Source organism: Trachypithecus francoisi, unplaced genomic scaffold (genome assembly GCF_009764315.1).
Source record: "Trachypithecus francoisi isolate TF-2019V2 unplaced genomic scaffold, Tfra_2.0 Contig00417, whole genome shotgun sequence".
Lineage (NCBI taxonomy): Eukaryota > Metazoa > Chordata > Mammalia > Primates > Cercopithecidae > Trachypithecus > Trachypithecus francoisi.
The window spans coordinates 55468-82669 of record NW_022680634.1 but is presented as its reverse complement, the minus strand read 5'-3'; the positions used below and the strand labels follow the sequence as shown (position 1 = coordinate 82669).

Below are 27202 nucleotides of genomic sequence, written 5' to 3'. Positions count from 1 at the left end.
CAGTAACTTTATTTTTTTCTTATTGCTAAGTAATATTCTATTGTAGAGGTTTATCACATTTTATTTATCAGTTGATGGACATTGGGTTGTTTACAAGTTTTGACTATTATGAGTGATGTTGCTATGAACTCCATGTGGACATATGTTCCTCTTGGGTGAATATCCAGGAGTACAATTTTTGAGTCATAGGGCAACTGGTTTTAATCTTTTGAGGAACTATAAGACTGTTTTTCAAAGCAGCTATCCAATTTTACGTTCCCACCAGCAATGTATGACTGTATGAGTGTTCCAATTTCTCCACATCCTTGCCTGTACTTTTTTTTTTTTTTTTTTTTTTTTTTTTTGAGACGGAGTCTCACTCTGTCGCCCAGGCTGGAGTGCAGTGGCCGGATCTCAGCTCACTGCAAGCTCCGCCTCCCGGGTTTATGCCATTCTCTCGCCTCAGCCTCCCGAGTAGCTGGGACTACAGGCGCCCGCCACATCGCCCGGCTAATTTTTTGTATTTTTTTAGTAGAGACGGGGTTTCACCATGTTAGCCAGGATGGTCTCGATCTCCTGACCTCGTGATCCACCCGTCTCGGCCTCCCAAAGTGCTGGGATTACAGGCTTGAGCCACCGCGCCCGGCCGCCTGTACTTTTTTTGTGTGTCTTTTTGATTATGGGCATTATAGAGGTGTGAAGTGTTCTTATTGTGGTTTTGATTTGCATTTCCCTAATGACTAATGATGTTGAACATCTTTTCAGATGGTTAATGGCCATTTGTCTGTCTTCTTTGTTTTGTTTGTTTGTTTGTTTTGAAATGGAGTTTCACTCTTGTTGCCCAGGCTGGGGTGCAATGGCGCGATTTTGACTCACCACAACCTCTGCCTCCCAGGTTCAAGAGATTCTCCTGCTTCAGCCTCCCAAGTAGCTGGGATTACCGGCATGCGCCACCATACCAAGCTAATTTTGTAGTTTTAGTTCAGATAGGGTTTCTCTATGTTGGTCAGGCTGATCTTGAACTCCCGACCTCAGGTGATCTGCCCATCTTGGCCTCCCAAAGTGCCGGGATTACAGGCATGAGCTACTGAGGCCGGCCACTGTCTGTCTTCTTTGGTAAAATACCTAATCAGATTCATTGACCATGTTTTAACTGATGGTCTTTCTGTTGTTGAGTTGTAAGACTTCTTTATATATTCTGGTGAAAAGTATTTTTAGTACTCTTTTATCATAAACTTTATTATAAATCTTAATGTTCTTTATTGTTTTGATGCTGTGCTTGGTTTTTTTTGTTTGTTTTAATTTTTTATATTTTTTGAGACAAAGTCTTGATCTGTCACCTAGGCTGTAGTGCAGTGGTGCGATCTCAGCTCACTGCAACCTCTGTCTCCAGGTTCAAGTGATTCTCATGCCTCAGCCTCTGGAGTAGCTGGGACTACAGGTGCGCACCACCACACCCAGGTAATTTTATGTATTTTTAATAGACTCAGGGTATCGCCAGGGTGCCCGGGTTGGTCTCTAACACCTGAGCTCAGGCAATCCGCTTGCCTTGGTCTCCCAGAGTGCTAGGATTACAGGTGTGAGCCACCAAGTCTAGCCTGTTTCTGTGTTTTACACTTTTATCTCATCAACCTCTTTGCCTTTTCTCGGGAATTTACCAACGGCAGCATATTTTTTTTATTTTAATCTTGGTTTTATAAATTGCTTCCTTGCCCAAAAGAAAAAAAAAAGTTATTTTTATTACCCAACAATTTCCTAGCCCACTCATACCTACTACTTCCCTATAATCCACATTATCTCCTAAAGAAGGGATTGGAAGGATTAAACTTTACCTTGCTTAGGGAACTCTCTTCATGTTGGTGAGGAATTGCTTTCATGAAATTTTACTCAGTTGGGGAAACCAGGCAAAAGCAGGCATGTTGCTGCTTCACTCAGAAACACTGGCCAGATTGAAAGGATTAGTAGACCCTCAGCAAATTATCTAGGATACTAACAGCTGCCATCTCATTAATTGTCTGGGTTTCTTATAAATCAAAGGGGAAAATAGAACTTACATAACAAAATATTCTGCTATAAAGGTGGCAAATATTTGACTAAAACTGGAATATTTGTTCCATGTAACAAAACTAGAACTGAGTTTCTGCCTTTCTCATTCCCCTTACGTTTTTATTTTTATTTGTGTATTTATTTTTTGAGGCAGGGTCTCACTCTGTCATCCAGGCTGATATGCAGTGGTGTGATCTTGGCTCGCTGCAAACTCCACGTCCTGGGTTCAGGTGATCCTCTCACCTTAGCCTACTGAGTAGCTGGGATCACAGGTGTGTGCCACCATGCCCAGCTAATTTTTTGTAGAGACAGGGGTCTTCCTATATTGACCAGGCTGGTCTCAAACTCTTGAGCTCAAATGATCTGTCCACCTTGGCCTCTAAAAGTGCTAGGATGACAGGCGTGGGTCAGCATGCCTGGCCACATTTTCATTTTTTATTTGACAAATGTCTTTTTCCCTTTTATGTTGTGCTTCCAGGTGTCACTCTGGAAGTGTCACTCTGGAAGTGTCAATTTGAAATGACCACACACCGAATTGTGAAGGTTATTGAGGACACCCATCTCATGAATGAGAAAGCTCAGGAAGTCTGAGCAGATGACTCTGGAAGCAAGAAGTAGGAAAGATAAACTTCTCTTCCTTCCATGCTGATTCTCCCCATTATTTCAATGTACACTACAAAAACCACAGATGAACATCATTTGTTTAACTACAAGAAGAAAAATATTCAAGGTAAAGTAATTGTGAGGGGAATTGTTTTCCAAAAGCCAATTATTCTATGGGCAAATTTCAGCATATACTAGATGAATAATAGGTGTAAGGTTAGATCTCATGGTTTTGATCTGCATTTTCCTGAGGATTAGTGACATTGAAATTTTTTTAATGTACTCATTGGTTGTGTTTATTTTATTTTGTTGAGAAGTATTTATTAGGTTCATTTTGCCAATTTTTAAATTATTTGAGTTTTTTTATTTAAACAAAAATATTCAAGATAAAGTAATTGTGAGGGAAATGTTTTCCAAAAGCCAATTGTTCTATTGGCAAAGTTCAGTATATACTAGATGAATAATAGGTGTAAAGTTAAATCTCGTGGTTTTGATTTGCATTTTCCTGAGGATTAGTGACATTGAACTTTTTTTATGTACTCATTGGCCATGCTTATTTTATTTTGTTGAGAAGTATTTATTAAGTTCTTTTGCCCATCTTAAATTATTTGGTGTTTTTTTGTTTGTTTTGTTTTTTGCTACTGAGTTGTTTGAGTTTCTTATTTTGGGTATTAAACCCTGGTCATATGCATAGGTGGCAAATATTTCTTCCATTCTATAGGTTGTCTCTTGATTCTAAAGAGGCCTTTTTGATGTAATCATATTTGTTGATTTTTGTTTTTGTTGTGCTTTTGAGGTTTTATCCATAAAATCCATGCCTGGACCAATGTCATGAAGTATTTCCCCTATGTTTTCCTTTAGTAGCTTCATAATTTTTGGTCTTGCATTTAAGTCTAATCCATTTTGAGTTGATTTTTGTGTATGGTGAGAGATAAGGATCTAATTTCATTCTCTGCAAAAATATAACATTCCTACCTTTGAAAAATTAGAGGTGAGGCACAGTTGTCTCACGCCTGTAATCCCAGCACTTTGGGAGGCTGAGGTGGGTGGATCACAAGGTCAAGAGATTGAGACCATCGTGGCTAACACGGTGAAACCCCGTCTCTACTAAAAATTTAAAACACACACACACACACACACACAATTAGCCGGGCATGATGGCTCATGCCTGCAGTCTCAGCTACTTGGGAGGCTGAGATAGGAGAATTGCTTCAACTCGGGAGGCAGAGGTTGCAGTGAGCCAAGATTGCACCACTGCACTCTAGCCTGGGCAACAGTGTAAGACTCCGTCCAAAAAAAAAAAAAAAATTTGCTTTTGGATTTTATAAATGGGATAATTTATTCAAATGGTAAGTACAATTAAATATTGTGGGCTTAGAAGTCAAGCATAGTTATCTTTAAATCTTGACTCTAACTGTCACTTACTATTGTGCAACATTGGACAATTTATGTAATTCTCTGAGTTTCACCATGGCAAACTTAGAGAGTCAAAAATGAATCTTAAATGAGGGAAGGCTCTTTGTACATTGTGGAACACAGAATAACTACTTAGTAACTATTAATTGAGGTAACAATAAATATTAATAGTAGTATTACTACTACTATTATAGCAGTATAGTAGTAGTTTCTAAGAAATTTCAATTATTTAGTGCCTTGAAAGATAAGAAAAAATTTCTTCACTACTATTACTATTAAATTACTACTACTATTATGGTAGTAATAGTATTACTATAAACATAATATTAGTAATACTACTACTATAATAATGACTAATGATATTGTGAGTATTGGGTTACTTTTTAAGTTTGGTTAAGAAGCTTGGTAAACCCAGAGCTTTTACGACTAGGAGCATTACTGTTTTAAATGTTTAATTATTTTCAAAATTTCTCAATAGAAACACTGTCTCTCTTAAGGCCGGCTCAAAGTGTCTAATGTATTCAACCACATACAAAATAATGTTTGGAGATGAAATTGAACTGAATTTGTCAGAGTAGAAAATCTGCCTTCTGAGACATGTAGGACATTGTAATGAGGCAAAATTTGGCTCCAATTTTCTGGAATTAAGTGAATTGAGTAAAGTACCCAAGTCACCATTTTCAGTCAAGAGAAAATATACACTTTGGGATAAGGGAGTGGTAGAGAATCATGCTATTCTTCTGCCACTTAATATAAACAAATTTAAAATAGAAGGTAATCTGTCTCAGAGATTGAGTCAAGAAGCACCTTAACAACAGAATTATTCTAAAATGATTTCCTTGATGATCAATTTAAAAATCAAGTCATTGCGGTAATTGAAATTGCAATGCATAACACATAGTGGTGGTGGGAGCTGCTGAGTTTCAGAGGACTAACAGTACCATCATGACACTCAATCTATGCCCTGATGATAGGGTTGCCCAGGGTGGTGAGGAACTGGTGTATTCATGCTGACCTTGTTGGAAACAAATGAGTTCTAAGAAATTTCAATTATTTAGTATCTTGAAAGATAAGAAAAAAATTACTTTAAAACATTGAATTGCAATTAGACATATAAATATCTGACTTTTTTTTTCCTCAATCATTACTCTGTTTTGCAGTTTGGGCATCTAAACTTCAGAATACAGTCAATTCTTGGCCAGGCGCGGTGGCTCACGCCTGTAATCCTAGCACTTTGGGAGGCCGAGGCAGGCGGATCACGAGGTCAGGAGATTGAGACCATTTCAGCCTATATAGTGAAAACCCGTCTCTACTAAAATACAAAAAATTATCTGGGCATGGTGGCGCATGCGTGTAATCCCAGTTACTTGGGAGGCTGAGGCAGGGGAATCGCTTGAACCCCAGAGGCAATGTTGCGGTTAGCTGAGATCAGGCCACTGCCCTCCAGCCTGGCAACAGAGCAAGAGTCTGTCGAAAGAGAAAAAGAGGCCAGGCCGGGCGCGGTGGCTCAAGCCTGTAATCCCAGCACTTTGGGAGGCCGAGATGGGCGGATCACGAGGTCAGGAGATCGAGACCATCCTGGCTAACACGGTGAAACCCCGTCTCTACTAAAAAAATACAAAAAATTAGCCGGACGAGATGGCGGGCGCCTGTAGTCCCAGCTACTCTGGAGGCTGAGGCGAGAGAATGGCGTAAACCCGGGAGGCGGAGCTTGCAGTGAGCTGAGATCCGGCCACTGCACTCCAGCCAGGGCGACAGAGCGAGACTCCGTCTCAAAAAAAAAAAAAAAAAAAGGAAGAGAGGAAGAGAGGAAGGGAGGAAGGAAGGAGGGAGGGAGGAAGGGAAGGAGGGAGGGAGGAAGGGAAGGAGGGAGGAGGAAGGGAAGGAGGGAGGGAGGGAATTCTTACTAGATCAGGCCACAGAGTTCTTAAATTCTGGAATGAAATGTGTACGGTTTTATATATTCTCAAGCAAAGTACTGTATGGTACTTCTGTGAAACTTCACGGTTTTAATTCCATGATATGAGAGAGGTATAGGCGAAGAGTTTGACCTGGATTCTTTTGTAGACTGCTCTATTTTAGTTAGGCTTACTAGTGTGAATTAGCTGTAAAATGTATCTCTGGAGAGCTGAATGACTTTAATAGTTGAATGAGGGACTTTTAATATTGACATTTTGGAAGTGGATCAACACCTACAAAGAACAACAATTTTCTTTTCTTTAATTAATATAAACCTGCCCCATCTGTTCACATCTTACTACTGCTTTTGAGAGCTACTTAGCATTGCTCCTAGTCAGTGACAATGAGGTGAGAGTATTAGTTAAAATGGAGAATATTAGCTCTGCTTTTAGATTTTAGAGAAAACTCCATACTGTTTTCCCTGGCTCTACTAATTTACATTCTCACCTACACTGTAAAAAGTAGTCCCTTTTCTCTGCATCCTCTCCAGCATTTTGTTATTTTTTGTCTTTTTGATAATAGTCATTGTAACTGGGTTAAGATGATGGCCCGTTATAGTTTTGATTTGCATTTCCCTAATGATTAATGGTGTTGGGCATTTTTTCATATACTTGACCATTTGTATGTCTTCTTTTGAGATATGCCTATTCAGGTCAAATGCCCATTTTTAATCAAATTATTACTATTTTTTATTTTGAGTTCCTTGTGTTTTCTGAATATTAGTACTTTGTCTGAAGCTTGCAAATATTTACTCCCATTCTTTGGGTTGCTTCTTCCCTCTGCTGATCATTTCCTTTGCTGTGAAGATTTTTTTTTTATATAGTCCCATTTGTGTATTTTGTTTTTGTTGTCTATGTTTTTGAGGTCTTACCCTTAAAACCTTTACCTAGACCCAATGTCCTGAAGCAATTCCCTTTTCCCTTGTTTTTTCTTCTAGTAGTTTTATAGTTTGGGGTTTTACATTTAATTCTTTAATCCATTTTGAATTGATTTTTGCATATGGTAAGAGTTACAGGTCTAGATTCTAGAAATCCTGCTGAGTATTTATTCAAAGGAAAGAAAATTAGCATATCAAAGAGATATCTGTCCTCCTATGTTTATTGCAGTACTAGTCATGAGAGCCAAGATATGGAATCAACCTAAATGTCCATCAACAGATCAACAGATAAGGAAATGTGGTCTATATATCCAACAGAATACTATTTAACCATAAAAAAGAATGAAATTCTGTCATTTGCAGCCTACATAGATGAACCTGGAGGACATTGTATTAAGTGAAATAGATCAGTCACATAAATATAAATACTGCATGTTCTCACTAATATGTGGGAGCTAAATATGTGAATGCATAAAAATAAAGAGCAGAATTATGGTTATTAGAGGCTGCAGAGTAGGGATGAGGGAAACATAGTGAGGGGTTGGTCAATGGATAAAAAATTGTGGTTACATAGGATAAATTCCAGTGTTCTATAGCACTGTAGGATGAATATAGTTAACAGTAATTTATGGTACATTTTCAAAAAGCTAAAAGAATTTTTAATATTCCCAGCACAAAGAAATAAGAAATGTTTAATGTGATGGATGTAATTACCGTGACTTGATCATTACACATTATGTACATGCATGAAAATATCACTCTGTATCCCATAAATATGTACAATTACTACATGTCAACTAAAAGTGAAAGAAAAAAAATAAAGGATAATTAAGTTACCATCTGAATGACATTTGGGCAACTAAATATTTTATGGGCTACCTTCCCTTTCCACAATCATTGATTTAGGTTATTAATATTTCATCATGATTTCATGATTCAATTCAGAGGAACTAAATCATCTATTTTAGAACTACAGGAAAAAAGTTAGAAGACAACTGATAATTATTAAATATTGCAATGTATGTAATAAAAGATAAATATTATTGTTCACCTACAAACTATATTGTGATCATTAATTTTAGTCCAGTGATTGTTTTGTATCAAATGCTAATTATAGGTATGAATTCTGCAAACAGTTTTGATTTACTCATGCCTATTCTTGTTATAAGACTGGGCTAGCTATAGCAGAGCTGGTTGATGTGAAAATACAGTCTGAACCTTGTTGAAAACTGGTCTGTAGTTTTGAGGGAATATCTAAATTGGCCAATAACTTTGCAGGATTAAATTTTATTTTCATGTGGGCTGGTTGATATTTCTTAGCCCTTAGCCAGCTTGTATCTATGGAGTTCATTAAGGAAAACTGTTAGGCAAGAAATAGGATCCATGATTTGGGCAGAATTGTGGCAGCGACAGGACTACTGTTTTTCTTGCTTATAGATATTATTCAAATATTTCACAATAGATAGATGGAGTTGTGCTATTCCAATAACTTGGAATTACAAACTGTTAAGAGGCTCTGCAAGGAGTATGTCTGTGTGAAAGAGCTATGGGCTTGTCATTATGTCCTCAGTGGAGACTTGGATGACTGAATTCCCAAATGAATAGATGATACTGTAGGCCAAGGTGACCATGAAAATAATTTATTGTTTCTCCTGACATTTGACCCCAAAGTTGACCATTGAGTGCAAAAGAAATTTAATGAGTGATGATTTTAGTCAAAAAAATTATTATGGAAGTTTTGTGCTACATTTTCAAATTGCTTTATCTGATTTCCATTCTTAACAATAACTTAATAGCTTTGATTATGTCTTTTAAAGTACCTGGAAGTCTTTTTTAATCAAAGAGATCAGATGTTAATGCTCATATTTCTGGGAAAGGCTGTTCTTGGAATGCTTACTATTACCTGTGACCTGACTGAGGGGGAAACTGATCTAAAACATGAGTGAATGTAGAGAGTGGCACACTTCAGGCCTCTGGAGATAGCTCTTGAAATTGAGATGAGACCTCATTCTCTCCCAATATGTAAGAGTTGCCTGAGAGTAAGTGATTTAAAGTCCAAATAAATGTAAGCTTTATGAGACAGTGGTTCCCAAGAGTTTCCATTATAAAACTCCCTTATTAACAGAATAATCTATTTTGATTTTAGTATTCATTAATTGATGAAATCCACAACAGAAAACCTCCATGAATTCAGTAACATTTTAAAGTAAATTTATGTAATTTATTCTTTATGTCTGTTATATTGTCTATAAATCATACCCCTTCTTTTAGTCCTTCACTGACCTTTGGAATAAAATAAAACTCTTTTTTTTTTTTTTTTTTGAGACAGAGTCTCACTCTGTCGCCCAGGCTGGAGTGCAGTGGCCAGATCTCAGCTCACTGCAAGCTCCGCCTCCTGGGTTCACGCCATTCTCCTGCCTCAGCCTCCCGAGTAGCTGGGACTACAGGCGTCCGCCACCTCGCCCAGCTAGTTTTTTGTATTTTTTAGTAGAGACGGGGTTTCACCGTGTTAGCCAGGATGGTCTCGATCTCCTGATCTCGTGATCCGCCCATCTCGGCCTCCCAAAGTGCTGGGATTACAGGCTTGAGCCACCGCGCCCGGCCAATAAAACTCTTTATCATAACCTTCAAGGTGCTGAGACCCATCCTCTGCCTACCTCAGTGATCTTGTTCTCCCATCCCATTCCTTCTTTCTCGCTGTATGCTTCAACCACACAGGTCTCATTTCTGATCCTTGAAAATATCAAGGTTATTCCAAACTCTACACCTTTGTCCTTGTTTTTACTTCTACTTAGAATGCTTTTCCTCATCATTGCAATAGAGAAGACAATGATTGGATCTCATTGTCATGTAATCCTTATTTCAGAGAGGCCTTCCTGACCACCCAATCTGAACTAGCCTTCTCTACTTGAAATAACTCTATTGCCACTTCACTTATTGATAGCCTACACATAGTAACAAAAAAAGTTGAATATCCTTTTATTAGCTAGAAAAAACCTAGTGAGGGTCTGTTTATTAACAGTGAATAGCGCTATCTCCCTTATTTGAGAAGTAGGTATATGTTATCGTATACTCTAAAATTGCCCATTTTTACCTAAGATCGTGTAGAAAGACATTCTATCAAGTATTCTTTCTTTACATTTGGAAATTTTCTCTGTAATAAGTAAATGGGGAAATGGATTTTCCAATTTATTACTCTAAAATTGAACATTTGGAAGAACTATTGCTAATCCTGGCATTAAATTATCTGGGGATATTATACCACCTGATGAATTTTTTTAAGGAAAGAAAAAGGATTATCATGTTGGTTTCAGAATTTATAAATTAAGTTACACTAAATTCTTAAGGTGTTAGAAAAATAATCTATATCCTATATGGTTCTGGAGCCAACTTGCTCTGGCTCATGTAAGTTCTGCTTGTTAATTTCCAGGAACTTTGCAAACAGGTTGATTTTGCATGAAAGCTTGAAATTGGCCATGGTGGGAGTATTTACATCATTGAAATTGGCAAATGCTACATACCATGACTTCCTCCGCTTTTCTCCACTCCAGTCAGACAACCAGAATACCAGGATATCATTGTATATAACTAAAATTTCAGAAGCTGAATTATTAAGCTATATGTAATGTCAACTCAGTGATGACAAAGGAATATGGATAGCTCAAATTAGTCAAGTTACCTTTATGGGTGTTTGGATTTAAAAAACCACACATGTTGGGCATGGAAGAAAAAGATTTTCAAAAATAAACTATTTGTACACAGAGACAGATAGTAAAGATAAAAAAATCATGATCTTTGTGTTTGCTTCTTATATAAGTCAGGCTGCTGAATTATTTCAAAATATGTTTAAAATATATACTCTGGGCTGAGCAAATGGCTACCTTCTGGTACTTGTGTTATCAGCTTTCCCCAACTCTAATACTAATAACAGAGCTCAACTAACTGATTTTATATGCATTATATCTTAGTTATAGTGAGTGTCTTAGACCATGTCCTTGGGGAAAGAAAAGGATTCAAAGAAGAGTTCGCTGGAGGCCCTGATTAATTATAGTCTGTAATGTTGGAGCAAGTAAAGACTAATGAGTGTTGACCTAAGGTTTTCAGTCGTCAATGGGAAAGGGCTTAAAGGAAAATTACATGAAAAGGCTGGGCTTTGGGTATTATTCTTTGACAAGAACATCTTTAGGGTTGTACTGCACAGAAGCACAAGATATCTATCTTACTGTGAGAACAGAGACAAATTATTGTGTCAATTCAGAGACAATAATGCTATTTGGCAATACCTGTATGAAGGTATAAATAGTAAGATGTAGGTCCTATATTGATTAGTTTCTTTTAAAGTGACACAACAGCCTATATGGAAGCCTCCAGTTTGTTTCTTCTGAGACCTGAAATTAAATGTCCTCCATCCAAAATAAAATTTTAGAAACAAAAGCATCCTGAAATCCTCTCCCTCCCATCCCACACTCTGCATTCTGTGATAAACAATTGGAAAGTTTGGATAATTCTAAGGAATTGTGTTAGAGCTCATTGTTTAATCTTTTGTAACATCTTCAAACAGGTTAATCTTATTTATCAGAGGGGAGAAAGTGACTTTCTTTAATCATCTTTGGATGGTGCTAATTATAATTATGTTCTTGGAAGAGGGCTTCATTTTTAGTCTTGCTGAATTTCTAGGACTTAAATATTTTTGGGGCACTATAAATACTTCCCAAAGGATAATATACCATCTGTATGTAGCTAAACAAGTTGTGGTTCTTGATTAGTTTTTATTGTGCAAGAAACTGTGAACCCATCAAATGGCCTCACTCTCTGAGAAAAAAAAAAAAAAAGAAAGAAACTTTTAGGAAAGAGAAAATATAATACAATTTGGCCAAAACTAATTTCCTGAATACTAAATAAGCTCAGATTCTTGAAAAAATAATCCCAGAACAGTAGATCTCAGGAGTCAATATGAAGGTGCCACTGGTATTCTTGAGACCAGGAGTGGTGAAGGTAATTATAAGGAGTGGTGAAGATAATACTACAATTAATACTGCTACAATCTTTATCTCCTACCATTTGCTGAAAGTAACATTTTATTCCTCAGTCTTCACATATAAACCTGTTAAGTTGGCATTTTGAAAATATCATTTTGTAGATGATAACATGAACAATCAGAAAAAATAAGACAACCCACTCAAATTTTTTTAGGGGTAGGATTAAGACCCAAATATCTGTCTCTTCAAAGCCTATGGAGGTGTTTTTTTTTTTTTTTTTTTTTTACATTTCAATAGGCACATGCTTTCTTACTCTAAAATTAATTTTGTATCCTGCATTTTCACTTAAAAATAATAGAATTTCCTCCATGTGATTAACACTCCTCATAAACATAATTTTCATTGCATCCTAACATTCCATTCTAGGATTATTCTTCATAGTAATAAAATTTCAATTGTTTTTATTTCTATGTGTATCTTTGTACTACTTAAAACTGAATCATTACAAAACATAATGTGTAAAGGCTAGGCTGGTTAGACTGAGATCTAGATGAAAAGCCTCCCAGAAATGGGGAGGGAAGACTGATGCTTTAGTCTGTATTCACTACTGCAGGTCATTTGCCTGGATGCCACTTGCTAAGCAAATGTGGAAAAAGGTCAGCTTGTGTTTAATTTTTTAAAAATTAAGAGTTTTAATATAACATTCCAAATGTACTGTCTCCTCTCTGAATTGCTAAGGTCTTTCATCTTATCCAGCTTCTGACTTTTTGATAGTGCTCTGATTGTACTCCTCTTGATAAAGTATTCTTAATATCTCTTCCACTTTGAATTTTGCATTCTTAGAAAGTCATTTGGAACTTCTTCTTTTTTTTTTTTTTTTGAGACGGAGTCTCGCTCTGTCGCCCAGGCTGGACTGCGGTGGCCGGATCTCGGCTCACTGCAAGCTCCGCCTCCCGCATTTACGCCATTCTCCTGCCTCAGCCTCCCGAGTAGCTGGGACTACAGGCGCCGGCCACCTCGCCCGGCTAGTTTTTTTGTATTTTTTAGTAGAGACGGGTTTCACCGTATTAGCCAGGATGGTCTCGATCTCCTGACCTCGTGATCCGCCCGTCTCGGCCTCCCAAAGTGCTGGGATTACAGGCTTGAGCCACCGCGCCCAGCCGGAACTTCTTATGCCAGCAAATAAACACCACAATGTTTTAAGTTCTGCTAAAACTTTTTTGTTCACCACTGAATTCCAATTACAAATTTGAGTGTCTTTCCGACTGACTACCTGTATTGAATCCATACCTAAAACATGTTGCACTTCAAACATCTTGTTCAATAGTTTTGTCTGCCTTATTACCTCAATCTAAGCTGTTTGAAGAAGAAATATTCACGGCCGGGCGCTGTGGCTCATGCCTATAATCCCAGCACTTTGGGAGGCCGAGGCAGGCGGATCACGAGGTCAGGAGATCGAGACTATCCTGGCTAACACGGTGAAACCCCTGTCTCTATTAAAAAATACAAAAAATTAGCCGGGCGTGGTGGCGGGCGCATCCCAGCTACTCGGGAGACTGAGGCAGGAGAATAGAGTGAACCCGGAAGGGGGAGCTTGCAGTGAATCCACATCGCCCCACTGCACTCCAGCCTGGGCGAGAGAGCCAGACTCTGTCTCAAAAATAAAAAATAAAAAATAAAATAAAAAATAAAAAATTTAAAAAGAGAAAAGAGAAAAAAAGAAATATTATCTTAAAAAGCATGAAATGTGTGTATAAAGAACTATCACATTTCTACCAGTTGTTTCAAACAGCTATGTAGGAATTCAATTTTTATTTTTATAAATTCTTTTTTTTTTTTGAGGTAGAGTCTCGCTCTGTCGCTCAGGCAGGAGTTCAGTAGCGCGATCTGGGTTCACTGAAAGCTCCACCTCCGAGGTTCATGCCATTCTCCTGCCTCAGCTTCCCGAGTAGCTGGAACTACAGGAGCCCACCACCACACCTGGCCAGTTTTTTGTATTTTTAGTAGAGGGTTTTTTGTATTTTTAGTAGGGTTTCACCATGTTAGCCAGGATGGTCTCAATCTCTTAACCTCGTGATCCGCCCACCTCGGCCTCCCAAAGTGCTGGGATTACAGGCTTGAGCCACCGCGCCCAGCCGGAACTTCTTATGCCAGCAAATAAACACCACAATGTTTTAAGTTCTGCTAAAACTTTTTTGTTCACCACTGAATTCCAATTACAAATTTGAGTGTCTTTCCGACTGACTACCTGTATTGAATCCATACCTAAAACATGTTGCACTTCAAACATCTTGTTCAATAGTTTTGTCTGCCTTATTACCTCAATCTAAGCTGTTTGAAGAAGAAATATTCACGGCCGGGCGCTGTGGCTCATGCCTATAATCCCAGCACTTTGGGAGGCCGAGGCAGGCGGATCACGAGGTCAGGAGATCGAGACTATCCTGGCTAACACGGTGAAACCCCTGTCTCTATTAAAAAATACAAAAAATTAGCCGGGCGTGGTGGCGGGCGCATCCCAGCTACTCGGGAGACTGAGGCAGGAGAATAGAGTGAACCCGGAAGGGGGAGCTTGCAGTGAATCCACATCGCCCCACTGCACTCCAGCCTGGGCGAGAGAGCCAGACTCTGTCTCAAAAATAAAAAAATAAAATAAAAAATAAAAAATTTAAAAAGAGAAAAGAGAAAAAAAGAAATATTATCTTAAAAAGCATGAAATGTGTGTATAAAGAACTATCACATTTCTACCAGTTGTTTCAAACAGCTATGTAGGAATTCAATTTTTATTTTTATAAATTCTTTTTTTTTTTTGAGGTAGAGTCTCGCTCTGTCGCTCAGGCAGGAGTTCAGTAGCGCGATCTGGGTTCACTGAAAGCTCCACCTCCGAGGTTCATGCCATTCTCCTGCCTCAGCTTCCCGAGTAGCTGGAACTACAGGAGCCCACCACCACACCTGGCCAGTTTTTTGTATTTTTAGTAGAGGGTTTTTTGTATTTTTAGTAGGGTTTCACCATGTTAGCCAGGATGGTCTCAATCTCTTAACCTCGTGATCCGCCCACCTCGGCCTCCCAAAGTGCTGGGATTACAGGTGTGAGCCACCACACCCGGCCCTATTCTTATCTTTTTCAATCCAAAAATATTACTTGAGCAATATTATCTCCCACCATTTACTGGAAGTAACATTATATTCACCAGTCTTCACACATAAAGCTGTTAGGTTGGTATTTTCTGAAAACTATTTTACAGATGACTGGCATCTTAGTAGATACTGGGCATACAGTAAAGAACAAATTTAAAATGATCCCTGCCTATGGGGAGCATAAAGTCTAACAGAAGAGGCACATATAAAGTACGTAGGCATTTTTTTCTTTAATTGTGTGTAATACAATACATCCCTGATGTTCTCTTACAAATATAAACCGTAGTAACAGTATTTGTTTTGGAGTTTAAAATTTTTGTTCATATTTATTCTTAAACTAAATTACAAACTTTAAAGTGTGTATCCATTGGTTTTCCAGCAATCTATGTGATTAAGAAAAAGTCTAAAGCAAAATGAACTTGTATGATTTTGTTGGTTGGTTGGTTGGTAGGTCACTTATTCATTAAGTAATGATAGGATACTTAAAAAAAAAAATTCTTAGTGAATTTTTTTTTTTTCTGCCATGAAACTACTTTATTCTCAGGTCTTCCAGAAAATTATTGGATTCCTAACAAGAAAATACATTTGTGGTGTGCCAGAGCACTGTATGGCTTTGCTAAACCACACAAACTATGAAAGAGCTTGTCAGATGTGCCAGTAAATCTTCCTTTTCTTGCCATAGGTCCAAAGATCTTATAAAGGAAGCTATCCTTGCTAATGACTTTATGAAGAACTTAGAGCCGTCACAGATCCAGGAGATCGTGCATTGTATGTACCCAGTGGGAGTATGGCAAAGACAGTTGCATCATCAAAGAAGGAGATGTGGGGTCACTGGTGTGTGTCATGGAAGGTACGATTTGTAACTCCAATCGTCTGACATTCAAATATTCTCTTTTCATCTTATCAGCCTGCACACAGATGTCAGTGCATTACATGGAAAATTCCATTTTTCCTTCTTTTATTGAGAAATTAGTTTGAAAAGAATTGAAACACTACTTAGATACAGTTGTTAACTAAGTGAAGTGTTTGTGTTTAGAATATTAATATGAGAATCCAGTATTTTTTCAGACATGGATAAAGTTAAAAATGTGAAAAAAGAAATGCCGTTTATTACACTGAATAAGACTGCATGTAGTCAGGTCATTGAGCAAACCTACAAAGCTTCAGCAGAAGCTCAAGATCACTGGAAGTATTTTTGGTCTGATAATTTAAATGACTTCAACTCCACCCTTAACTTTTAATATGTGACTAGTTTTCCTGCTATGAAGCTTCAGTAAAAAGAAAATGTTTTCATGTGTATGACAGAGGCAGATAATAAAGGTTGAATGGCATATTACCTGCGTAAATAGGAATGATAGCTTGTTTCATACATCTTGTAAATACTAATATAGAAAGTACTTTGAAACAAAGTTAAGCACGCACTGTGTAAATATGTTTCATGCCCAGGTAAATTTTCATAATACTTATTTCTGACTGGAAATTTATAATGACATGTTTTTCTTTTGTAGTAAGAAAGTAGCTTGAGATAATGACTGAATCAGCTTGGAAGAAAGTGAGTTCAGAAATACCTGTAATGTAAGATGGTGACACGTGAAAATCAGTTTCTTAGGTGGTGATTAAGGTTTTATCCAAAAGATTTGTGTGATAGTGTCCTATAATTATTAAACTTGTAGGTTGTTCAGAGAAGGCGTGTATTTGGGCAAGTCACTTCATTTCTTTCTTTCACCTAAACAATTTGTTAAAAAAGAAGATACTCTTTCTTTCTGCCAATGGTTTTCAACTGGTGATGATTCTGTCTCCCAGGGGACGTTTGGTGATATCTGGAGACATTTTTGGTTGTCACAAACTGGGTGATGTTGGGGAGACTGCTACTTCTAGTGGGTAAAGGCCACGCACACTACTCAAAAGGGTAGTTGCCCAGAATAAAGTTTTATCTGGCCCAAAATGTCCTTAGAGCCAACATTTAAAAAATCCTGCATTCTGCCTTCTTTACAGGATTGGTATAAAATAAGATAATTTGTATGAACGTTTAATGTAAAGTATAGAACACCACAACATAATAATAAGTATTATTATTCTATTAAAAAGTTGACAGTGTATAAGAAATATTCTTTCTTTATTCAGTGTTCACCTTTTATTTATTCTTTGTCACCTTCTTGGATATATGTTAGGCATATATGTTAGGCATTCAGTTTTTAAGTAGTAATTTCTATCATTTATTTCCCTAATAGTTTTCACCTTCTGTGTCAACAATATAAAGTTCTTTCTGACCAAAAAATATAAATATTCATCTAGACTTTCTTCTGGTGACAAAACACAGTAAACAAAAATACACATAATGTACACTTGGCAGAGAATTGCAAAGAAAGTTGAAATTATAGGACAAGGCTGTATGTGAATAGTGAGAAGAAAAGATGAGAAATGTAAAAAATATATAGAGAGGTCAAGTATAGAATATAAAAATAGAGGCAATATCTTAAGAACTACTAACAGTTAGAAACCATGTTTTGTTTTGTTTTTGTTTTTGTTTTTTTTTGAAACGGAGTCTTGCTCTGTCACACAGGCTGGAGTGCAGTGGCACGATCTCGGCTCACTGCAAGCTCTGTATCCTGGGTTCATGCCATTCTCCTGCCTCAGCCCCCCGAGTAGCTGGGACTGCAGATGCCCGCCACCATGCCTGGCTAATTTTTTTGTGTTTTTAGTAGAGACAGGGTTTCACCATGTTAGCCAAGATGGTCTTGACCTCCTGACCTTGTGATCTGCCGGCCTTGGACTCCGTAAGTGCTGGGATTACAGGCATGAGCCACTGCGCTTGGCCTAGAAATCATGTTTCAAGCATTTCAGAGATTACATCAATAGCTTCATATGATATTATTTTTCAGATATTGGTCAGCACTTTTTAGTAAAACAGCTATTGTATAAAGTATACTTTTACTTCATCTGTTTTCAAATGCGAATTATTGTTATTTCATTCAAAAAACCACAATTTTGAACACCTGTGGGTTCAATGTTCCTTCATCTTGAATATGTCTTACAAAAATAGATTCCCAAACAACTATGTAAATTATTTCTAAAATTTATTCTTGTTGTCCTTTCTTACTAAGCCTAACTGAAAGTTTCCAGCTATATTGGAAGAAAGTTGGATAGTTAATTAATATTTGTTAATGTTTAGAAAATGCCCAACACATAGAACATGATTTTTCTAAATATTTTACATATAAAGTTTATTTAAACCTCAAACAATCCTGTGATGTAAAGGTTGATATTTATTATTGCATTTAGTAGATGAGGACACTGAGGCTCAATGTGGTTAAGTAATTTGCCCAGGTCTCCCAACTAGTTTACAATAGAGTCAGGATTTATACCCAGGTTATTTGGGTTCAGACCTCAAACTGTTAACTATGGGGCTATGTATTAGTCAGGGCTCTCCAGAAAAGCAGGACAAATAGGATGTGTGTGTCTATATACAGTGAGAAGGGGATTTATTTGAAGGAATTGGTTTATGTGATTGTGGAGGCTGGCAAGTCCAAAAGCTACAGGGTAAGGCCCATCAGTCAGAGATGCTGCAATTTAAGTCTGAAGGCCGTCTGCTGGCAGAATTTCCTCTTCCTAGGGGAAAGGTTCGACTTGTTCTATTCAACTGATTGGATGACACCCGCCCACATTATTGGAGGGTAATCAGCTTTACTCAATGTCTATTCATTTAAATGTTTATCTCATCTAAAAAAAATACCATCACCAAAATGTCTGCAGTAGAATAATGTTTGAGCAACTTTCTGGTATTGTGACCTATCCAAGTTGACATGTAAAATTAAACATCAGAATCAATCGACCCCTTGTCAACTTGGCACCCATACATATCTCCTTAAACCATATTTAATCTTCAAATGAAGACAAGAACAAGGTCATACTTCCACCTAACATGATTGAACAACCCTGTGTATGGCTGCAAATTTATTAACCCTTTCCCCAAAAGGAGGCACAAATTTCTTGGGTGATGTTTACTCATCTCATTGCTATCCCATAGCTTAAATACTATGATGTGAACTTAACAATACTTAAATACTATGATGTAAAGTCAATACATCTTATGCTACATGATAAGGAGATAAGAGAGGGAAGCAAACGAAGATATTTGATACAAGCACACACATACATAAATGTTAACAAAGAAGAAATACTCACAATAGATGATATTCGTTCCCCAGGTAAATATACTAATATTTTCCCCATTGCTTCATGATAATTTTAATAAATTTTATCTTCCTTTTATTGCTAGATTGTATAAACAGCACGTCATCTTAATAATCCTTTTAAAAATTGGGTTCTAAATAGTATATCAATATTCAGAGTCACAACTTTTGCAATGATGTTGACTACCTTCAGGGTCATAGCTTTTGCAATGTTGTTGATTGCCTTCAGTTAAACTCAATAAAATGACTACAATTTTATAACCTGATGCCATTCTTTCCCTACATGGTAATTCTAGCCAGCTCAATGTAATTTTAGCAGATCTTGTGCTAATAGCCTTATGTCAAAATAATTTAAAATTTTAAAAATGATTATTTAAATTTTAAAAAGTTGTAATTGAAGAAATGTTTCATTGTATAATTAAAAGAGAATACTCATATGGCAAGACTTCATTAATTAGGATGACTGGGGAAAAGTCATCTGGGTGTAGTATACATACATTATCATGTATCTTCAAGCAAAATGAGTTGTGTTGATTTCAGATACTTAAAAGTGCTACCTAGTAGAAGTTTCGATTTCAAGTTTTGATCAACGTTGTTTGGTATTAACTTCTCAAGGCAGTAGGATAAGGAGATTATATTGCTTAAGGCTCTTTTCATATTTTAATTTAGTTAAAATATTTAAGTGAGTCTTACAGAACATTTGGATACAGTTTACTTTCTTAATCAATAGACATTGGCCTTAATTATGAGGTAGCATGTGTTAATACCCTTATATATTCTTGTTCTCCTTTTTTTTTTTTTTTTTTTTTTTTGAGATGGAGTCTTGCTCTCTCTCCCAGGCTGGAGTGCAGTGGCGCTATCTCGGCTCACTGCAAGCTCCACCTCCCAGGTTCATGCCATTCTCCTGTCTCGGCCTCCCAAGTAGCTGGGACTACAGGTGTGTGCCACCATGCCCAGCTAAATTTTTGTATTTTTAGTAGAGACAGGATTTCACCATGTTAGAAAGGTTGGTCTCGATCTCCTGACCTCATGATCTGCCTGCGTCGGCCTCCCAAAGTGCTGGGATTACAGGCGTGAGCCACTGCACCTGGCTGTTCTCCATTTTTATTATAAAGATAAACCTCAGTTTACCTTCATCCAGAATAAAACAAACTCTGATTTAGTGATTTAGAATTGGTGATGTTTTATTTTGGGTGAATTTTACCTAATAGTCTAGTATTGGAAATATCTAATTTATACCTATGGTAATGGTTGATTTGCTTAGAGACATTGGTTTTTTTCATATTTTGGAATCCTTCATGATGGAAGCAGATAAATTTCATTTTAATTTTTTAAATGGCAAGTGTGTGTTTAGTGTTCTCTAACTATTGGTTATTTTAAGTTAAACTTGCAATGCCATTTTGGGGGAATGGGCCCCCCAAATCTGACCATAAACTGGCCCCAAAACTGGCCGTTAACAAAATCTCTGCAGCACTGTGACATGTTCTTGATGGCCACAACGCTCACACTGGAAGGTTGTTGGTTGGTTTACCGGAATGAGGGCAAGGAACACCTGGCCCACCCAGGACAGAAAACCACTTAAAGGCGTTCCTAAGTCATAAACAATAGCATGAGCAATCTATCCCTTAAGGACATGTTCATGCTGCAGATAACTAACTAACTGTAGCCCATCCTTGTTTCAGCCCATCCCTTTGTTTCCCATAAGGAATACTTTTAGTAAATCTATAATCTATAGAAACAATGCTTATCACTGGCTTGCTGTCAATAAATATGTGGGTAAATCTCTGTTCGGGGCTCTCTCAGCCCTGAAGGCTGTCTACCCCCTGATTTTCCCACTCCACACTCTATATTTCTGTGTGTGTGCCTTTAATTCCTCCAGCGCCACTGGGTTAGGGTCTCCATGACCGAGCTGGTCTCGGCTGGCCATCAATTTTTTTTTTTCAAAAAATCAATCTGACATTAATAAGGCAAATCATGGGTCACGTTGAAAAGGCACACCCTTTTCCCCTCTTATTCTTACTTCAATCAGTTATTTATTTTATTTCTATGCTTATTCATTTTGCTAAGATATCAATCTGTTCATTCTTCATTTTGAGAGAATGCCAGGTTGGAAACTTTAAAAATGGATTTTTTTTTTTTTTGGTAAAAATTAGAAACAAAAATAGCATACCTGAAAAAGTAAAAATTGAGAAGAAAATGTGGATTAGTAGTTTTTTGACAATGGTGTAATAGCACATTGATTTCCTGGTAATGAGGTAAAATTTACTTCAACCATCATGACATAACTGTGAAAAGAGTTTGAATGCTGAACATTTCACACAATTCTACAATTGTTGTGTGTTCATTTTAAAAACACATAAATATGTTTCTTCAGGGACTTTAATATGATTTTCAGTGATTTCTCTGTGGGGCTGGATAGACTAATGCTTTTAATATCCATCCCTCTAATGAGAAAGCCTTGAATGTTTAGTAATTGTTTTGGCATACTCTTCAAGGGCTGGTCAGATAAGAGCTAATTCCTAGCACAGGGAGCTTACTGGTGTGACTACCATGGAAACAGCCTACCCCACCCCCACCACAGAGAACATCAGAATTGGTCTCTGAAGTTCTTACTGGAATTCTCCCATGTCTCCACATTTGAGAAACACAGGCTGTAATTGCATCTAGTTCATCTGAATTTAACTACTCAAATTTTAGAAAGTTACAGTCTGAATCTGATCTTTGTATTTAGGCCCTTCTATAGACTCCTTTCTGATAAAATGAAAATATTTTTGTACTAAGGCTCCAAAAGTAGTACACAGAGATTTAGAATTATGGTTGATGATTTAAAATGGTATTAAAATCAATCTGAGAATTCACACTTTTTGTGTATTTAAAATACCAAGGAATTCTTATCGAGTATACAGTTACATTAACGATTTGTATAGTATCATTTTTTGCCTAATTGATCCAACTTGACTGAAGGGAATTTTTTTCTCTGTATCACAAAACACCCCATAAGTTATTCATAAGAATATATATGCTTTTATTTTATTTTAAATGTTATTTTATTATGTTTTGAGAGAGGGTCTCACCCTGTCTCCCAGGCTGGAATTCAGTGCTGAATCATAGCTCACTGTAACCTTGAACTCCTGGATTCAAGCAATCCTCCTGCCTTCGCCTCTAGAGCAGTTAAAACTACAGGTTCATGACACCATACCCAGCTAATTTTCTGGACTTTTTGTAGAAATAAGCTCTCGCTATGTTATACAGGCTCTTCTCAAACTTCTGGCCTGAGGCGATTCTCCCACCTCAGCCTCTCAAAGTTTAGGGATTACAGAAATGATCTACCAAGTGGACCCTGTTTGATGGGGCAAATGCGCTTATGTAATTTAATTTATTTATTTATAAATAAAAAATAAATACTAGAATTAGTATTAGAACAATCTAGTATAAATAAATAAAAAGCAAATGCTTTTATTATATTTATTTATTTATTTATTTATTTTTAAAATGGAATCTCACTCTGTCATGAGGCTGGAGCGCAGTGGTACGATCTTGGCTCACTGTGACCTCCGCCTCCCGGGTTCAAGTAATTTTCCTGCCTCAGCCTCGCTAGTAGCTGGGACTACAGGCACGTGCCACCACTCCCAGCTAATTTTTGTATTTTTAGTAGAGACGGGGATTTCACGCAGGCCAGGATGGCCTCAATCTCTTGACATTGTGATCCACTCGCCTCGGCCTCCCAAAGTGCTGGGATTACAGGCGTGAGCCACCGTGCCTGGCCTGCAAATGCTTTTACAACCAAATAGTAATCTCAGCTACTGAGGAGGCTGAGGCAGGAGAATTTCTTGAACTTGGGAAGTGGAGGTTGTGGTGAGTCAAGATCACACTGTTGCACTCCAGCTTGGGGAACAAGAGTGAAACTCGGTCTCAAACAAAAGCAAAAACAAAACGCAAACAGAGTATTTACTTTCTATTTGCTGTTCACTGTCTTTGTAGCTGAACAAGAACAGTTCATTTACTCTGTATACTTTTCCATATAAAAGCTAATTAAGTTACTTTGATCATTTATTAATAGTAAAGCCTTATTAGAAAAAGCATCTGGTGAAGGTGGTCAAACTCTTATGAAGCTAGTTTTCAGTTTCACAAATATGTAATGGCATATTTACTTAGGAAATCCAAAGTTTTCCACAAAATCATAAATGAAGTCAATGAGTATAAAATTTTCCTTGAAAAATTGATCAGGCCTCTTTAAAAGATCCTTTATTCCCCTCTGGAAACAAGAAGGGTGTGAGCATTTGTTTCCTATAGAGTTTAATTAATAGCCTATTGTAATAACTTTTGCTGAAAGCCATTCGCTCATACTCATCAAATAAGTTTTTTTTTTTCATTTTTATGGCTAGAATAACATAATTCAATGTTACACTTTATATATGGGTCATGTGGATTACATTTAGAGTATTATTTTTTATTACATTTCTATTACATTGCATTTCATCTTGTTTTAGAATATTTAATACCTTCAGCAACGTTCCTAATATAGATTTGTGTGATCCTTGATGGTTCACTCAATGACGGTACATGCCCTCAATTTAAAGCCACTTAAAAAAAAAAAAAAAAAAAAAGATTTGTAATAACTTGCTCCAGTATTACCAGTGCAAAGATTTTTATTGACTCAACCTTTTGGAAATATGCATATGCAAATGTTTATACTTTGTGCCTATATGTGTATGTGAATTTCCATGACACTGCCTTTTCCCTGAGTTTATATAATATTTCAGGTAACAGTGGGGTTGGTAGTATAGTATGTAAAGGATGTTATCAATGATTAAATTTAAATTTACAAGAAAAACATGATTAATAACAATAACTGTAGGTATTGATGGTAAAGCTCCCAAGTGAATTAAAAATGAGTCTTTAAAGAAACCACAATGGTTTTTCAGCATCATTTTTCATACTATCCTCTTCAAAGAAAATTGAGATGACTTTTATGGAATGTCTTGAAATTTCTTTTCATTTAATCCTATGGATTTAAATTATTTATTTATTACATCAATTCTAGTATTCAAAGGCACGTGAAATAGGAAAAATATTTTGGAAAATTTTTCTTCATGTTGAGTAACCAGTTACATCTATACAAAGCAGGCATTACTAAACTATGGTCTTTCCTCTTCTCTTAGGTGGTGTGTTTCTACAAGCAGAAAGAGTGGTAGAGATAAAGCAGGGTGTGACTTTGACAAGCATATTCTGTGAATATTTGAAACTCTTTGTATTTTCCTCAAAGAGAGATAATAGCAAAGAAAGTATATAATGAACTTCCTTTTGCAATATATAGTCTTTATTCTCCTTTATCAGAATTCATTTGATTATTTATTAGTTCTTGCATTCAAGAAGTACCTACTCAGTGATGACTATGTCTCAGTGGACACTGAGGATATTATAGTGAACAATACATATATAGTGCTTCTTCTAGAGCTCACATTCTGGTGATAGTGGCAAGGGAAAAAATAAAACCATATATGGAAATAAGCATAATACTTTCAGATGGTAATAAGTGCTATGAAAAAAATGAAATAAAATAGGGTGATAAAAGGGAATCACGGAGGCAATGACTGTGTGGATCAGGGTAGAATTCCCTGGGAAGGTAGCATTTGAGTTCAAACCTGAATGCCAAGAAGGAACCAAACAAAAGTGTGGATAGAGGATTCCAGATGAAGTTAAACAGCAATAGAAAGGTAGTAAGGTGAGGAAAAACTTGACATGTTAACAGAGACAGAAACCATGAGGCCAGGTTGGAATGGTTGGCAGAGGCAAGGTCATACATAGGGCCCTGTAAGTAGACTGCTTTTCTAAGAGATTTAGAGAGTGTTAGAGGAGTTTAAGTTGAGATGAGACATGATCTGATTTATGTTTTATGAGTAGAAAAATGGATTCCACTAATAATCTTGGAAGAAAAAATGGATTGTAGAGTAGTGGGAGAAAAAGGGATACCACTGGGAAGCCATAGCAGTAATCCAGGCAAAATATAATGGTGGCTTGGGCCAAGATGGCTGTGTGGGTGATGAAAGAAGTGTGGTATCATTTGGCAGTGTATGGATTCGATGTGGGTGTGAGAGAAAGAGAAATTAGGAATGACTTGTATGTTTATATGTAAATAATTAAGTGAATGGCGGTACCATTTTCTGAGATGGGAATAGGTGAGATATTTTATCTTTAAGAGTACAAGTCAAGATTTCTGTTCTGACAGTAGATATACATTCAGATATATATTCCTGAAAGCTCAATTGAGAGATGAGAGTGTGGAGGTAGTGTTCTGCTGAATAAACCAGGCATAGGGGAAAGATTGATGAAAGTTGTTCTCTTCTAATTAAAGTAGTTGTTTTACATACATCAGATGAAATGGTAAATTTGGATATTTAACACATTTCATAGATATAGATATTCATAAATATTTTAAAATTATTTATGAGAAATATTTTTAGTAAACTGAAAATTCATTCCTATTTTACACAAACTAATATTCTTAAAGCAGCAGTTCTAAAAATGTGAGCAGGGACACTTTTAGGGGATCCTTGAGGTCAGAAGTTTTTTCATAATAACACTAACTTTTCTGTCTTTCTGTCTCATTCTCTCAGGAGTATGCAGTGAAGTTTTTTTAGAGGCCACACGGTGTGTGGTATAGCAGCAGACTGAATGCAGAAACAGAGAATACAGCTGCCTTCTATTAAGCTAGACATCAATTAGATTTCCCCAAAGTGTCAAACAATGGCATGCTTTGTATTAACTTTTTTGTTTTAAAAGTGTATTTAATATTTAATTAAAATGTATTATTTAACATGCAATAGATTTATTATTGTTATTTTAAGTGAATTAACTATTTGAAACATTTTTCTGTTTTAATATCAAATAGAGTAAGCATCCATAGAAGTAACACACATAATCAAAAGCTTCTTAAGGTTTTCATTAATATTTAATAGCATAAAGAAGTCTGGAGACTAAGTTTGAGAACCACTGCCTTAAGCCATATGACTCGAGGGCTAATATGACCAGGTGGTTGGTTGTTTCAGAAAGTAAAATGTGATTAGTTTAAGGTTCGACATGTCAGATATTGTTGCTCCTCCTCCACATCACACATATATAGGACCATGTTACAAAAGAAATGTCTCTTAAATAGTCGTGATAAATTAGAAGCAGAAAAATTTCTGTAAAGGCTGACATTTAAATCTAATGCAAATACAGATCAACAATAGGCAAGTAAATTTCACTGTAGTGCTTATTATTCTGTTAATTACATTCCTTGTCACAGTATGAAAGGTATCCTTGATATATTTTGTGATTTCTGTTTGTATACTTTCCGATGTTCAAGATTTGGAAACTGAATTGGATTCCCCAATGCTTATTCTGAGTTAGTGTTGCAGAACATTGAAATTTTTTTTTGTAGTTAGACTTGCAGTTCTAAAGGAATAAAGGAAAACAGATATTCTTTGAATTCAACTAGGATTTTGTAGAGAGGAAATGATTTTATACTGTGCTTATTTTTCACTTAAAATAGTCTTAGAAGATATAACATTTCATCTTTTGAAGTCTCAGTACAACAGCTTCTCTAATACCTGATGTTTTCTAATTAAACAAGATAATACATTATTGTATACGTGGTCCCAGTGTAGTACTCCCAGTGTATATGTAAACCTACATTGTGAGCTACTGATTGGATGTCTCTTTTAAAGTTCTCTTGCTAAGTAAATGTTTGAAATGTCTACATATTTCTCTTGTGATGCATTTTGCGAAGAGCTTTTACATCTGCTAGTACCTTTGCTTGTTTTTGATATTTCAGCACCATTAGCATTTTCTTGAGATAAGTTAAATTTTTTTAAAATGCTGTTTTTAACTTCTTTTTTTTGGAAAAACAATTTTCTTGTTTCTTCTCTTAAAAATACAGCTCTTATGAGGTAAGCAACATTGGAAGATAAAAGGCTTATTCCAACACATATGGCGTTATATTGTTATGAGTAATTAATTTTAGGGTTTGTTTT

General features: G+C 36.6%; 1 long non-coding RNA gene across 1 annotated transcript; it reads left to right on the top strand.

Moving 5' to 3' along the window:
* Window positions 1-1397: 1397 nt before the first annotated feature.
* On the top strand, window positions 1398-26003 carry LOC117084034. Its single transcript, XR_004437293.1, has 4 exons — window positions 1398-1440; window positions 2504-2755; window positions 15677-15844; window positions 25805-26003. It is a non-coding gene; the product is annotated as an uncharacterized LOC117084034 (long non-coding RNA).
* The last annotated feature ends 1199 nt before the right edge of the window (window positions 26004-27202 follow it).